Raw genomic sequence first — 16,769 nt, 5'->3', positions numbered from 1 at the left:
TGTTTTTAAATAATAATTAGACAAATAAAATAAGAAAAAAACAGAGGACAATATAATACAAATTATGTTATTAGAATTTTATCATTTATTTAAAGTAGTTACTTATCAGATTTATGAATAATATAAATCAAATTATAATTTTTAATTATAAACTAAAAAACATAAATTATAATTATTTAACACAATCTTAATTTAATACTAACTTTACGGATTCTAATTATGCAAAAAAATAATTTTAAACTGTAAATATATTTTTGATTTTTTTTTTCATATAATCTAAGATATACTTACAAAAATAATATTATACTAAGTAAGACTACCGTCATGAAAATAAAAAAAGGTAAGTTTAATGTAACTATTGAGAAAATTGTTCATTTGATTCTTTTTTTTTTGGTCGAGATTGTTCATTTGATTAGAAGGTGATTTTGAGCTCGAGGTCTCACCTTATGTTTTCAATTATTCTTTGCTGTCTTTTTTTTTTTCTTCTTTTGATTTTTGAAATTACTAGCTTTTAACATAAACTAAATTGATTAATAAAGTTTATATTTATTCAAAAAACGAAAAATAATTGATTTGATATTTCTGTATTTGATTAAAACATTTTGAAAATAGTTTTTGTATTACGTTTATTTAATTCTGACCTTTTATTTAGATTTGACAACTTTATTATTTATGTGATATTTTTAAACAAATCATCGCCGACAATACTTTTACTGTTACATACTTATTTTGAATCAACTTCATTTTCATTAACGGTTTTTTTATGTCGGAACATATCGACGTAAAATTGACATAATAGTTCCATTGCGTTGAATTAGCGACGAATCAAAAATTATCATAAAACAATCGTCGTAAATGAGAAATCATCATAAAATCATCGTAAAAGTTCCAACACCGGGAAATCGTTGTAATCTGGTTGAAAAATATTCGTCGTAAAAACAATGTATATTTCCAATGCAAGTACGACGAAATTATTTCAACACAACATCGACGTAAAATCGATGTAGTGTTATATCAAATTTACAACGATTACGAGACGATTTTTTTCATCAAAATCAAATAAATTTATTAAAGATCGACGTAAATTCGTCGTAAAATATCGACGTTAAGTCGTCGTAAAACTTGTCGACGTTAATTCGTCGTAAAACGTTTGCCGTAAATTTACGACGAGTTTACGTCGAATAGTAAAGAAAAATAATTATGATAATTTGATTTTTAATTCATAAATTAATATTAAAAATTTAATAAATGAATATTAAATAAAATAAAATTATAATTTAAAATTTAAATTCAAAAATAATTAATATATTAAAATACAAAATTAAATACAAAATGTTTTTAAAAATAAAACTAATCTACAAAGTTATTTCATAATCGTCGAGGTTGAGATCGACGTCCCAATAAGGCTCTCCGTCATGTTCGCCCGTAGCCGCTGTACCGTCGTTTTCCGTATGAACTACGGGATTCGAAGTCTGACCCTGTGTCGTCGGCTGGTCAGAAGATCCACCGGAAGAACCCCCTGCAATAATCCATGCCCGCCGTTGCCTATCTCGAATTGCGGTGGCCAACTGCGGAACTGCTGCCGCTATGATGTCGAAGAGACCGTTCATCTCGGAGAGCTCCTGCTTCTGGGCCACTTGCTCATGCCGTAAACTGGTGATCTCAGCATTGGCTGTAGCAAGCTCCTGTCGCAGTTGACTCGGATCCTCGTGTGTGCGGCATCCCGAAGACGAGGCAGCGGGACAGTTTCTAATAGAGCCCATCCCTAAGGTGTGGTCCTTCTTCTTCGGAACAACCTGCAAAAAAAAGTGAAAACGTTAGATCATAACTATACATATATACAGATAATTAAGTATATATATTAAATTAAAAAAATATTGAAATCATACCTCCTCGAAGATCTTGTCTTGCTCGAGGACAGTCAAAGGTACTTGGATAGTACCTCTGCATAGTTGCATTGTAGATCTCCTTTGACCGAGCATCTACAAAAGTCTCGTCCTTCTTCCAGTGAGTGGTCTCGAAGAGCTTCGTCATTGGAGGAAGCTCTCCTCCGTTCTTCTCGGCCTACCAAAAAAATTAAAATTAAACATTAGTAAATATAAACAAAATATATTATATAATTGTAAATAATTGAAAAATAGAAATTAAATGTAAATAATTAAAATTACTTACCATCATCAGACGTCTTCCCGCAAATGGTATTTGGTCAGAAGTGTGCGGGATCACTAACTTCCGACCGTCAGAACCGACCCGGTTTCGAACCCCGAACACTTAGCAGTTACGTCTTGGGCATGCGGGTCCATCCAATATGCTTTCAACCCATTTTAGCACTAAGGGGACATCGAGCTTGGCTTTGCGTCATCGCCGTCGATCTCCCACTTCCGCTTCCAATCGGAAACGGTGTTGACTAGGCGTCTCTGCGCCTTCAGGCGAAACGCTGTCCGGACCTCCTCGTTGATCCCGATGTCCCAGTGCCACCGTTGCTGCAAAATAAAACAAAATATTAAACAATATAAACTTAATATTAAATTTTAAATAATTAATGAATTAGAATTAAAATGGAGAAAAAGAAATTTACCGCGAAACATTTGTACCAGGTGTCGAACGTATTTTGTGACACTTTGCCTCAGTTGTAGTGAGGCTCGATGAAATGGCTTTTAATTGTGTCGGAAACGCTCCGACCGACACAATTATCCAAGCCAAACCTATGAAACCACATAAACGTATTATATTAAAAATTAAGTCAATTGATGAATTATTTTTTTTAAAAAAATAAGATAAACAAATTTTTACTTACCAATAAGAGCCTGGTTCCGCTTTTCCGGAGACCAGACGTCGTAACCCCCCCCCCGTCCTGGTAGGGCTAATAAGTCATCAACCGTATATCGGGCATACGATTGCGGAGGGCAGGGTTCGGGTGCCGGTGGTGGTGGTGGTGGAGGCGGTGGTGGAGACTGCTCAGCCGCAGTGTTCGGATCTTGGTATTTCCCGAGGCAGACATCCGGGAAAAAGAATGTCCGTCTGCCATAAAGTTGATATAGTGCGTCTTCTGAGGAGACATCGTCTGCAAAACGTAAAAAAATAATTAAATTTATTTTCCAGACCTATTATCTAATTCTGAACCTAATTCTAACAAATTCCAAACCTAAACTAATTATAAACCTAAACTAATTCCAAACCTAAACTAATTCCAATCTTAAATTAATAAAAATTAAAATTAATTAAATATTTAAAAAATTAAAAAAAACTTACCTTAAAGAAGAGAGAAGACGTGGAGAGAAGGCAGGTGGAGAGAGAGAGAGGACAAGAGGAATGAGCGACGAAGTGGGGAGGGGTGCGTCCATATATATAGTTTTTATATTTGTCGTAAAGTCGTCGTAAAGTTACAACGTTTTTACGACGAATTCGTCGTAATTCCAACGCACAGTAGCCACCGAGCCACAAATCAAATAAGACAAACACACGTGGCTGTTTTTGGGTGATAATACGGATTTACGACTATCACGGCTATTCGTCGTAAATTCGTCGTAATATTACGACGAATTTATGATATATTTGTATAAAACATAATTAATATAACGGCTGAGTTTCTACATATCATCATAAATTTGACGTAACATTACGACGAATTTACGACATATTTTTAAAAATTAGATGAAATGAAAAATTTATACTTCCGTAAGTACCTACATGCATTACTAAACATTGTATATGTATTCAGTAAAACTTCTTGTATGTATATACAACTTAATGATGAATTTGTTAATGTTTAAGATGAATTCTTACATGTTTCCCTAAATGTATATAAGTACTTAAGAACACTTGATAAACATATATATGTGAAAATTTTAAATTTTTTTTTTGTATATAAAGGTGTACACTACAAGAAAAACATCATTTTACAACGGCCGAAATGGTCGTTATTTCGTCGTAATAGGGCCATTACGACGGACTACCGACGATTTCGAAATCGTCGTAAAGTCATCGTCGTAATAGACAAATCATCGTAAAATCGTCGTATAATATACGACGGTTTTGTTTCGTCGTAACATCGAGGGAAACAAAATCGTCGTAAATGCGTCGTACAGTTTACGACGATTTTACATCGAATTGCGTCGACTTGGTCTTCGCCTGGACCGTCGTTAAGTGGTCGTTAATTCTCGACGTAAGATCGTCGTAAAATGTACGACGCATAAATTGTCGTAAATCAATTGTAAAGTATTTAATCATTTCGTCGTAAAATCGTCGTAAAGTTCGGACGTATAATCGTCGTATTTGTCGTCGTAGATTTTAGTCGTAAATTCGTCGTAATATTTACGACGAATGTACGACGGTTTTAATAAAGCTATTACGACGATTATACGACGATTATACGACGTTTAATATAATTGAAAATTAAAAAAAAATTAATTCGAATTAAAATTTAAATTAAAAAAAAAAAATTTACAATTTAAAATTTATTAAAATTTGAAATTAAAATTAATTGTAATTTACATAAAAACCCTACAGCTCTAAATCTAAATCTAAATCTAAAGCGTCGATCTTGTCACCGGCCTCCCCCCCATCGTCCTAGACGTGTTCCTTGCCGGGTCTTCGGTTTGATGCGCCGGCGCCTGATCTCCGGCTCTAGGAGGCTCAACCCCGAGAGATCGGAACATCTCCTCGTCCGTCTGCACCGGCGGTTGCGTCCTAGTGGATGACCCGGCGGCAGACGATCCGACAACCCCATCAGCCCGCAGCTTGTCCAACTTCGCCATGAGTACCGGGTTGTCGGCTTCCATGATCTCGAAGAGACCGTAGAGCTGGTCGATCCTCGTCTCGAACCGGATCCGCATCTGATCGATCTCCTGGCGGATAACCGGATCCAAGACCCGGACGTGACCAGTCGTCGTAGCTTTCGGGGTATCACGGATGGACCCCATCCCTAATACCCGCCCCTTTTTCTTTGAGGCAACCTACAAATATTTAAAAACATTATGGTTAGAAATTTAATTTAAAACTAAAGTTACATTAATTAAATATAGTAATTAAATTTACCTCTTCGAAGATCTGGTCTATATCCGCCACCGTCAGCGCCGGGGTCGATTGGACCGAGCTACCTCCGGGAGACGTTTGACGCGCCTGCTGAGTCAGCTGCGTCTGTCGCTCCTCGATCGCCGCACAGGCGGCGTTGTAGATCTCCTCCGCCTGAGGATCCGTGAATTCGCCGTTACGCTTCTTATGCGTCTCGGCGAAAACCTTCATCATCGGAGGAAGTTCTCCTCCGTTATCTTCGACCTACAAAATCAAAATGAAAAAATTAATTAGTATCGAGAAATAAAAGTTAATTATTTGAAAACATGAAAATTAGTAATTTTAATTTACTTACCATCATAAGCCGTCTTCCGGCAAAAGGAATCTGGCCGGAAGTGTGCGGGACGTTCTTCCGATTTCCCGCATCGTCAGTAGCGTTCCTGAAAAATATTTTCATTAGAATCTATTATAAGAAAAAAAATAATGTAAATATTATTGGAATTAACTAATTACCTAGATCCGGAACACTTGGCGGCCGTAGTCTGGTTGTGCGGATCACACCAATACTGGACAAGGCCCCGCCAGACGGTATTGGCCATAGGCGCCGGCTTGGCCTTGTCGCCGTCAACCTCCCACTTCCGTTTCCAGTCGGAAACGGTGTTGTTGAGGCGGAATTTGACCTTCGCCTTGAAGGCCGTCTCCACACGTCCGTGTGCGGATGTTTCCCAATGCTAGTTTTGCTAAGAAAAAAAAAATAAGTTAGTAATTATTATAAAAAGTTAAAATTTAAAATTAAAATTAAACGAAATGGTAAATTACTTACCGCAAAACACTTGAACCAAGTGTCAAGTGTGGCCTGATCCAGCTTCTTCCAGCTGGTATGGGGTTGTACGAAAAACCCCTTGATGATATCCGCAACGTTACGACCGACTGCATTGTCGGTCGTAAACCTATTCAAATGGAAAGAGAAAAAAGTAAATTAATATCAAATATATAAGAATAAATATTAATTAATTCAAAACTATTGTAAGAAAAAAAATTACGTACCAAAAGGTGCCCGGGGCTCAATCCGGGTCGAGTTTGTTCATGGTCTCACGACCGGGTTGCGCCAGAAGATCCTATACCGTAAACTGGGCATACGGTACAGGTGGGATCGGATCAGCCTCAGGATCGGCCTGTGCGGGAGCCGCTGGTTTGGCTGGTAGTGGTGAAGGCGGTGCCGGCTGCGGAACAACGACCGGTTGGGAAACCGTCCGTTGTGTTCCCGAGGACTCCAGGATGGCTGATCCGGTCGCCAAGGTAGATGGGGCCGTACCGTCAGAATCGACGAGCTGTCGGTAGTGAAATCTCTTAGCCCGAGGAGTCATATCGACAGAATCTACAAAATTTAAAAAAATTTAGTTACTAACTTTTCAAATATTTATTTCAATTTACCAAAATCCGGGCCTAACTAAATTCCGAAATCTAAATCTAAATTCCAAACCTAAATCTAAATTCCGATCTAAAATAATATGTAATGAAATTAATTTAAAAAAAATACTTACAAATTAATTGGCTGGAGAGTAGGGAGAGAAGGGAGAGGTAGATTTCTAGAGAGATAGAGAGATTTCTAGAGAGAAAGTGAGAAAGAGAGGAATGAGCGACGAATGAGGAAATCTCGCGTCCCTTATATAGATTTTGTGATCGTCGTAAAATCGTCGTAACTTTACGACGGTTTTACGACGATTCGGTTGTATAACAGTCGGTCCACTGCATGACATGATTAAACCCAAAACCGTCGTCAAATCGTCGTAACGTCTAAACATTTATAACCTCGTACCTCGGATCAAGAGTCTATCCGGTGCAAGCGTTACGACGGGTTTACGACGGTTTTCGGTTTAATCGTCGTAAAACCGTCGTAAATTTACGATTATATTACGACGGTTTTACGATGTTTTTTAAAAAAGTGAGTAAACCCTAAATCTTATAAATGGGATATTGCATAAAGAACAATGCAAAGGTTATTGTATTCTAACATATAACAAAAGGTTTACAACTTTGCATGTATGATGGATTTATGACATGAGATAATAAAAATTGAAATTCCGTAATCTAATATATAACCTTTCACTTAACATTTACGAAAACATGCATGAACTTGTAAATATGTATGTTTTTTTTCAAATTTTTGATTTTGATCAGATTGATAGCATTTCATATAAAATAAGATAACCAATCAAAAACATTTGTGAAATACCTTACAACCAATAAGATATAAAAGATTCAAATTCTTGGATTTCAACATTACGACGATTTTACGACGAAATAGTGTACTCGTCGTAAAACCGTCGTAACGTTACGACGATATTACGATGGTTCGTCGTAAAGACGTCGTAATGTTGAAACCCTATTCATTCAGGGCTTAAAACCTAGACTTAGGGTTTAGGGTTTCGAAAAACCGTCGTAAAATCGAATTTTAGGGTTTTAAAAAAATTCAAACAAACAAAGTTACAAATTACATAATAACAAACATTCACTAAATACAATGCATGAAACTCAATCAGATTCATCTTCCTCTATTACTTCATCACCATCACCGTCGTCTTCTTCCGCCACATCGTCATCATCGGTTTCAGCAAACTCATCATCATCACCTTCTTCTTCTGTATCATCGGGAAGATCTTCAACTTGCCTATTCCGAGGGTCTATTAAGAAAATCTCCTCATCAACATCTGGTTCAGACAAATCTACGCAAGTGTCCTGTTGAAGTGGAACATCCTCAACCCCTACAATATTGCCCCTCGGAGCCACTTTAACTACAGCTAACCATGAAATTCCTGTTGATCGAACTCGAGGGTATGGCAGAAACGTTACCTGCTCTGCTTGAGAAGCTAATATAAATGGCTCAAACCTGTTGTACCGTCGTGATTTGTTCACGTCAACAACTCCGAACTTGTTTAGACGTACCCCTCGCGTCCAACAGTTGGATCAAACCAATCACATTTGAAGAGAACAGTTTTCAGCCTTAACAATCCAGGATACTCTACTTCAATTATTTCTTGCACAACTCCATAAAAATTGATTTCACCCCTCACACAAACTCCATAGTTAGTTGTCGCCCGCTTTGCACAGTGACGGTATGTGTGAAAAACATAGCCCCGAGTGAAATACATTGAGGCTGTAGTTATTTTTGCCATCGGACCTAGTAGTAACTCATGGAACCATGTTGGAAATTCATCCGGATCATTCGGGTCCACCTAATAAGAAAAAAATTCCGCTTTTATTTCTTGATTTCGATATATAGCAAATTAAAGTAGTCTTTTAATTAAAATTTAATACGTACTTGTCCTTTTAACCACTGGGCATAGTGTTGATCTTTACGATCATTGATTTCAGTTTCAGAAACCTCAGATATGCATTCTTTAACCTCATCAACAAATGTGCTGAGAAAAACAACAAATAGTTATTAATACTAACAACTCATATAAAGATATTATTAATTAAAAAGGTACATTTCATACGATGACAACTCTTCCCAATTTAACAGGATATACGTATGTGCACTGTGATAATCTTTTTCATTGGACCACCAAACATCTTTTAGTTTTCCACTAAGACGTCCGATCGGCGAGAATATGTCAGGTACACCTTCAACGGCATATGTATGGCCAACTCCTCCATCATCATATCAACGAGTAGCTCTTTTGCGTGTTCGTACTTTCGGTGCAAAATAGTATGAAGTGAAGTGTGAAGTCTCTTGCGTCAAGCTTCCCGCCACAATTGAGCCTTCCACTTTAGCTAGGTTTTTGGCTTTACCTTTAAGATGCTTCATGAAACGCTCGAACGGATACATCCACCTGTACTGAACGGGTCCACCGAGCTCTGCTTCGTGTGGGAGATGAACAGGAAGATGTTCCATAACATCAAAAAATGATGGTGGGAAGATCTTTTCCAAATTGCACAACAAGATTGGAATATTCAATGCCAGTTGTGATATTATATCAACTGATAATGTTCGTGTACTAAGATCCCGAAAAAAGCACCAATGCCTCCAATAGCTTCATGGACGTTTTTGGGCAAGAGTTCAGCAAATGCAAATGGAAATAATCGTTGCATAAACTCATGGCAGTCATGGCTTTTCATCCCAGCAAACTTTACCCCCTTCTCAACAGATTTGGAAAGATTAGAGACATACCCATCAGGAAATTTAACGTCAGAAGAAACCCATATGAACAATGCTAACTTTTGATCTGCACTCAACCGAAATACAGGAACTGGTGCTTTCCCGTTTCTCAGTAGATGCAACTCACTTCTGTTGCATGAATCAGGCAAGTCCAATCTTGACTTACCATTGTCTTTTGTTCTTCCCGCTACGTTCATAACTGTATGCATGATGTTATCAAAAAAGTTTTTTTCAATGTGTATGACATCAAGATTGTGTCTGAGCAGATGATCTTTCCAATAAGGTAGTTGCCAAAAGTTACTTTTCTTGTGCTAATTATGATGAACTCCATAACCTTCAGGCATATTTGCAGGAGTGTGCCAGTTTCCCCCATGAGTTACTGTTTCTTCTGCCCTCCAATGATCGATATGCGCATGTATATCAGCTCCTGTTAAATTAACGGGTGGAGGGACATGTACACTTTTGTTCTCCATAAATAACCTCTTGTTCCTCCGATATGGATGGTTATCCGGCAAAAACCTCCGGTGACAATCAAACCAACAAGTTTTTCTACCATGTTTTAGCTGAAACGCATCAGTTCGATGAAGACAATAAGGACAAGATAGCCTCCCATGTGTAGTCCATCCTGATAGCATACCACAAGCGGAGAAATCGCTTATTATCCACATAAGCACAGCCTGCATAGTAAAAAATTTCCTTGTAGAACAGTCATATGTACGAACGCCAGTATACCATAACTGATTCAACTCATGTATGAGTGGCTGAAGAAATACATCGAGAGCTCGCTTCGGATGATTTGGACCTGGAACCAAAATACTTAGGAAAAGAAATTCCCTTTGCATGCACAAATCTGGAGGAAGGTTATAAGGAGTTAGGATTACTGGCCATAATGAATATTGTCTACCAGACATACCAAATGGACTAAAACCATCAGTGCACAGACCAAGATAGATATTCCATTTGAACTTAGCAAAATCTGGGTATACCATATTGAAGTGTTTCCATGCCTTTGCATCTGATGGATGAACAACTTCTCCATCTACTTGTGTATGTTCCGCATGCCATCTCATTGATGCAGCTGTCCTTTCAGATTGATAAAGCCGTTTTAACCTATCAGTTATAGGGAGATACCACATACGTTGGTACGGTATCTTTTTACGCCCACCAGTTTGCGGCCTGTATCTTGGTTTTTGGCAAAATCGACATTCCTCCAGCTGATCATCATCTTTCCAAAAAATCATACAATTGTCAACACATACATCTATCATCTCAGAAGGTAGACCAAGACTAAAAATCAACTTCTGAATTTCATAGTATATTCCCGCTGCCAAGTTATCCTCCGGTAGATACTCCTTCAGAAGATCAGCCCAATCATCCATGCAAACCTCAGCCAGGTTATGATCTGTTTTAATTGACATCATCCTAGCTGCCAACGATAATTTAGACAAGCCTTCTCTACATCCTTCGTAGATTGGCTGATTAGCATTGTCTATAAATCATAAAATTGTTTGGCATCTACATTAGGTTTCTCAACAGCATTACCCGTATGCGTTTCATGAAATGCATCAGTCACCATTTCGTGCATCCTATCATGATCTACACTTTGGTCATATTGATACTGATTAGGCTGATGACCATAATTCGATTCATCAATATCAACATGACTTTGATAATTACTGCTACTACTAGCATTCCCATGAGTATTACTGCCATATCTTTCTCCATGTAGATACCAAACAAAATATTGCGGCATAAACCCTCTATTTAATAAATGCGTCCACACGGTTTTGGTTAGTGTATACCTCGTATTCTTGCATTTCAAACAAGGACAAAACATCTTCCCACTATCTTTCGTTCTCTCCATATTTGTAGCCTGATACATAAATATTTCTAACCCGTTCTTGAACTCTTCTGTCAACGCCCCATCTGAATCTTTACGCATATACATCCAACTTCTTAGCTCGTATATAGACATCTTGAAAATAAACTCACAATACTATCTCCTTTTATTGATTAGACAATAAAGGAGGTAGTCTCTTGTGTCACGTCTAGCCACGTGAATGGAGTAAATTAACCTTATAATATTATTACTTCTTTTTTTCAAAGTAATATAACTCTTAATTCGGATTTCCAGCAATGGACAACCCAATATATAAGGATTTACAACACTATACTAAAATTTAAGAGACCTACAATGGGTCTCCAATATGAAGATACTCTTATGTTTGAATGATGATGTGTTGTGATTGAATGAAGGAATGAAGATCTATTTATAGGAAAATTTCGGGCTTTACAACGCTTTTACGACGACTTTTTACGATGGTTTTACATTCAACAATAATATTACGACGAGTTTACGACGATTTTGCGATAAATTTTTTCATCTACAATTGTTAGGTAAACATGTTTTAAATGTTTTTCACCTAACTTCTTTTTCGACGTAAAATCGTCATAATATGTACATCGAAATGAATTCGTCGTATATTCGTCGTAATTTTGCATCGAATTTACGACGATTTTACATTTACTAGCAAATCTCTCGTTATCGATGTATAATCGTTGTAAATTGTACGTCGAGTTTACGACGATTTTGTTATACGACGGTTTTACGATGGTTTTAAAATTCGACGTAAGATCGTCGTAAACGCGTTGTAATGTTGCGACGATTTAAAAACCGTCGTAATGGGCCGTTGGAAAACGATTGTTTTCTTGTAGTGGTAGTATCTTATAAGGAGGTAAACCATATAATTCTCATCCTTGAAATCCATCATATAGCCAAGGAAATGATGATTACAGGATTTAAAGGTTACATTTCGTCGTAACTTTGACGGTAAATTACGACGAATTTATGACGATTCTCTTCATATCATCATAATTTCGTCGTAATAGAAACCATAGATTTACAAGTTTTTGGATCTTATACTACAAACTTTATAGAATACATGAGTTTCATCAGGAAAATGCACAAAAAAAACATTCTATAAGGTGGAAAATCCAAATCCTATAGGGTTTCACGCGTTACGTCGAATTTACGACGATTTCCTAAAAATCGTCGTATATTCATCGCAAAGGTCAATAAATGTCCAAAGTTAACTTTTGTTAATTTTCTTTTAAAAAATAATCGAAGTATAAAAAGTTATTTTCATAACATTTAACAAACTTTCTTTGACCAAAATATTTAAAATAACGTTTAAGGCATGAGACGACAAACTAATTATTTAATTATGTTTATCATTCAGGTACGTCTTCCGGAGATATGTCATTGTGTTTCATCATCATCTTCCTCGCCGTCCTCAATCGCATCGTCTTCATCACTGCTTGTTTCAAATTCATCAGCAGCTTCTTCAGTTTCATCCCCATGGAGATCTTCAACTTGTCGATTACGTGGATCAATTAAAAGAACATGTTCTTCAACCTCAGGTTCAGTAATGTCTACACAATCATCTTGTTAAATAGGCGGGGAGATCTATACCATCAATTATACCCCTTGGAGCAACTTTAACAACCACCAACCATGAAATTCCAGTACTTCAAACTCGAGGATATGAAATAAATGTGACTTGTTCTGCTTGTGATGCAAGCATAAAAGGCTCAAACTTATTGTATTTTCGTGAGGCGTTTACATCTACCATTCCAAATTTGTTAATACGCACTCCACGACCCACTGTTGGATCAAACCAATCACATTCGAATAGAACAGTTTTCATCCTTACTAATCCGGGGTATTCCACTTCAATTATCTCTTTTATAATCCCATAAAAGTCCACTACACCTCGTACACAAACTCCATAGTTGTTAGTTGCCCGTTGAGTTCCATGACTGTAAGTATGAAAAACGTAGCCACGGGTGAAATACATAGCTACAGTAGTTATCTTAGATATAGGACCATGGAGCAACTCATGAAATCATACTGCATATTTCATGTCATCATGATCGACCTGAGCTTTTAACCACAATGCATAATGTTGGTCTTTTCGATTGTCAATTTCATCTTCTGAAACACCGTCAATGCATTCTCAGACTTGACTGACAAGAGTGCTGAAAAAAATATTGTTAATGAATATATTTTTTTTGGCAGTATCAATTCATGGCAATCAATATATAATCATGCATATATATAATTATGTAGTATCTCTTGTAAGGTGCCAATTCGTCGCAGTTCAGAAGTATGTATGTATGTGCGCTGTGGTAGTCCTTTTCGTTTGACCAACAAATTTCTTTTAGTTTCTCATTACACGTCCAATTGGTGAGAATATATCTGGCACACCTTCTACTGCATAAATTTGTCCTACACCCCCATCGTCATAACGTCTTGGAGCCCGTTTGCGTGTACGAACCTTTGGAGCAAAATAGTAAGACGTTAAATGAGAAGTTTCTTCTGTCTAACTTTCCACCACGATAGACCCTTCAACTTTTGCTAAGTTTTTAGCCTTACCTTTTAAATGCTTCATAAAGCGTTCAAACGGATACATCTACCAAACTGAACAGGTCCTCGTAACTCTGCTTCGTGAGGGAGGTGTATAGGTAAATGTTCCATAACATCAAAGAAAGCAAGTGGGAATATTTTCTCTAAATTGCACAACAATATTGGAATATTTGTTGAAAATTGTGCAGCTACATCTGCTGATAATATCCTTGTACTTAAATCACGAAAGAAAGCTTCAATGCCTCCTAGTGCCTCATGGACATGTCCCGGTAGGAGTTCAGCAAACGCAAAAAAAGTAATCGTTGCTTAAACACATGACAATCATGACTCTTCATCCCTGAAAACTTTTGTCCTTTATCCACAGATTTAGCCAGATTAGATACATACCCATCAGGAAATTTCACGGCTGATGATACCCAATTAAACAATGCCGCATTTTGTTCTGCACCCAACCGAAATACAGGAACTGGTGCTTTCCCATTACTCAAAATATGCAACTCAATTCTATTACATATATCAGGCAAGTCTATCCCTGATTTAATGCTGTCTTTGGTTCTTCCTTGGACGTTCAAAACGGTATGCATGATGTTATCGAAAAAAATCTTCTCAATGTGCATAACATCAAGATTATGTCTCAGCAAATGATCTATCCAGTATGGCAGATCCCAAAATATACTTTTTGTGCCAATTATGATGAACTCCATATCCTTCAGGCATATTCGCTCGAGTGTGCCAATTTCCTCCTCGGGGGACCGTTTAAAGTCCACCCCAATGATCTATTTGCGCTTCAAGATCTACCCCTGTTAGGTACACTGGTGGGGGGAGACAAACCAATTTGTTCTTTCTTAACAAACGCATGTTTCTTCTTGGTGGTAAAAACCGACGGTGGCAATCAAACCAATAGGTTTTCCGACCATGTTTAAGCTGAAATGCATCAGTCACATCAAGACAATAAGGACATGATAACCTCCCATGCATTGTCCAACCTGATAGCATTCTGTATGCCGGGAAATCGCTTATTGTCTACATAAGCACCGCTCGCATTGTAAAGTTTTTACCACTCGAACAGTCATATGTTCGTACTCCGACATGCCACAACTGGTTTAACTCATGTATGAATAGCTTCAAAAACACATCAAGTGCCTGCTTCGGGTGATTTGGACCAGGGACTAAGATACTTAGAAACAAAAACTTCCTTTGCACGCACATACCTGTAGGAAGGTTATATGGCGTAAGGATCACAGGCCATAATGAATATTGCCTACCAGACATACCAAATGGACTAAACCCATTAGTGCAAAGACCAAGATAAATATTCCGCTTAGATCTAGCAAAGTCTGGATGTACGGTGTTAAAATGTTTCCAAGATTTCCCGTCAGAAGGGTGAGTCATTTTGCCATCTGTTTGTGAATGTTCTGTATGACATCTCATCGACGCAGCTGTCCGTTCAGATTGATATAGTCTTTTTAACCTATCAATGATAGGAAGATACCACATTCCTTGAAACAGAATCTTCTTACGGCCAACAATTTGCGGTCTATATCTTGGCTTTTGGCAGAAACGGCATTCTTGAAGCTTCTCATCATCTCTCCAAAAAAAGCATACAATTATCAACACAAAACACCAATCATCTCAGAAGGCAATCCCAGACTAAAAACCAGCTTCTGAATTTCATAATACGTTTCAGCAGCCAAATTATCATCTGGCAAATACTCTTTAATAAGATCTGCCCAATTGTTCATGCAAACTTCAGATAGATTGTGATCAGTTTTTATTGTCATCATCCGAGCTGCTAATGATAATTTAGATAAACCTTCTCTACATCCCTCATAAATAGGCTGTTTTGCTGCGTTTAACATATCATAAAAGCGTTTTGCATCTGCATTGGGCTCGTCAACAATATCAGCATGTGTTTCATGAAATGCATCAGTAACCATATTATGCATCCTATCCTGATCTTCACCCTGAACTTGACTATTTTGATAATCATTTGACGCTTCAAAATCTCCATGTTCTTGATGATTACTATTACTCCGTGCAGCCATCTGATCACTACTTTGACCATATCCCTCTCCATGCTGATACCAAATAAAGTATTGCGGCATGAACCCTCTATTCAATATAGACAATGTCAATAGGAATATGTTTTCTATTTTTGCATTTCACACAAGGACAATACATTTTGCCGCTTTCAATTACAGTTTGCATATTTCCAATCCTGGTACATGAATATTTCCAATCTGTTTTTGAAGTCTTCAGTCAACGACCCATCAACATTTTTGGGCATATACATCCACTTTCGTAGATCGTATATAGACATTTCAAAAACAAATAATTGACTTTTTGTTTAGGAACTTTGGTATAAATTTCAACTACTAAAATTTTTACTCAAACATTCAAAGACTCAAAAAAATTGTGTTTTTATATGTTTTTTGGGTTGATGGAATAATGAGAGAAGAGAGGGTATATATAGAATTTTGTTTGGTTACCAACATATTGCCATTGAATATTTACATCAAATTTACGTCGAAATAAAAGTTACATCATATTTACATCGATATTACGTCGAATACAAAATGGAGGCCAATTCGTCGTATAATCGATGTAAATTTTATAACAAAGTTACGACGAAATTAAATTCGTTCTTTATTCGCCGTAATTTCGTCGTAATTTTACGACAATTTTATGAGATCAATATTTTACGTCGAAATTACGATGAAATATTTTGACGTCGTAAGTTCGACATTTGAATCGTAAATTTACGACGATCAAGAATCGACGTAAAAAATTTGTTGTGAATGCCCTTCTTTCTTGTAGTGATATCATGTCAATGTTATGTATTTGACATAAATATTTGATTGAAATAGGATTTATAACAAAAACTTTGATAGTGCATAGTGTAAATTAACAACTTTTATATTCTTACGCTGGTACTATAGGTTGACTTTTCAATGATACACTTTTATTCTATTGACTTCTTCTTTTTTTTTGTTAAAACATCTCCAATGTATTCCTCCATTTTATCTTTAAAATGAAGTAACTCCAAAATTGAGTTGGATTTCTCTCTAATGTATTTTTCTATTTTTAACTCCAAAAATAATATTCTAAATATATTCTTCATTTTTATTTTATTATTAATTACTAATAATGCGTTTTATTTATAAAAAT

Source organism: Eutrema salsugineum, unplaced genomic scaffold, assembly GCF_000478725.1.
Source record: "Eutrema salsugineum unplaced genomic scaffold, Eutsalg1_0 scaffold_2, whole genome shotgun sequence".
NCBI lineage: Eukaryota > Viridiplantae > Streptophyta > Magnoliopsida > Brassicales > Brassicaceae > Eutrema > Eutrema salsugineum.
Note: the sequence above shows the minus strand (reverse complement) of the source record.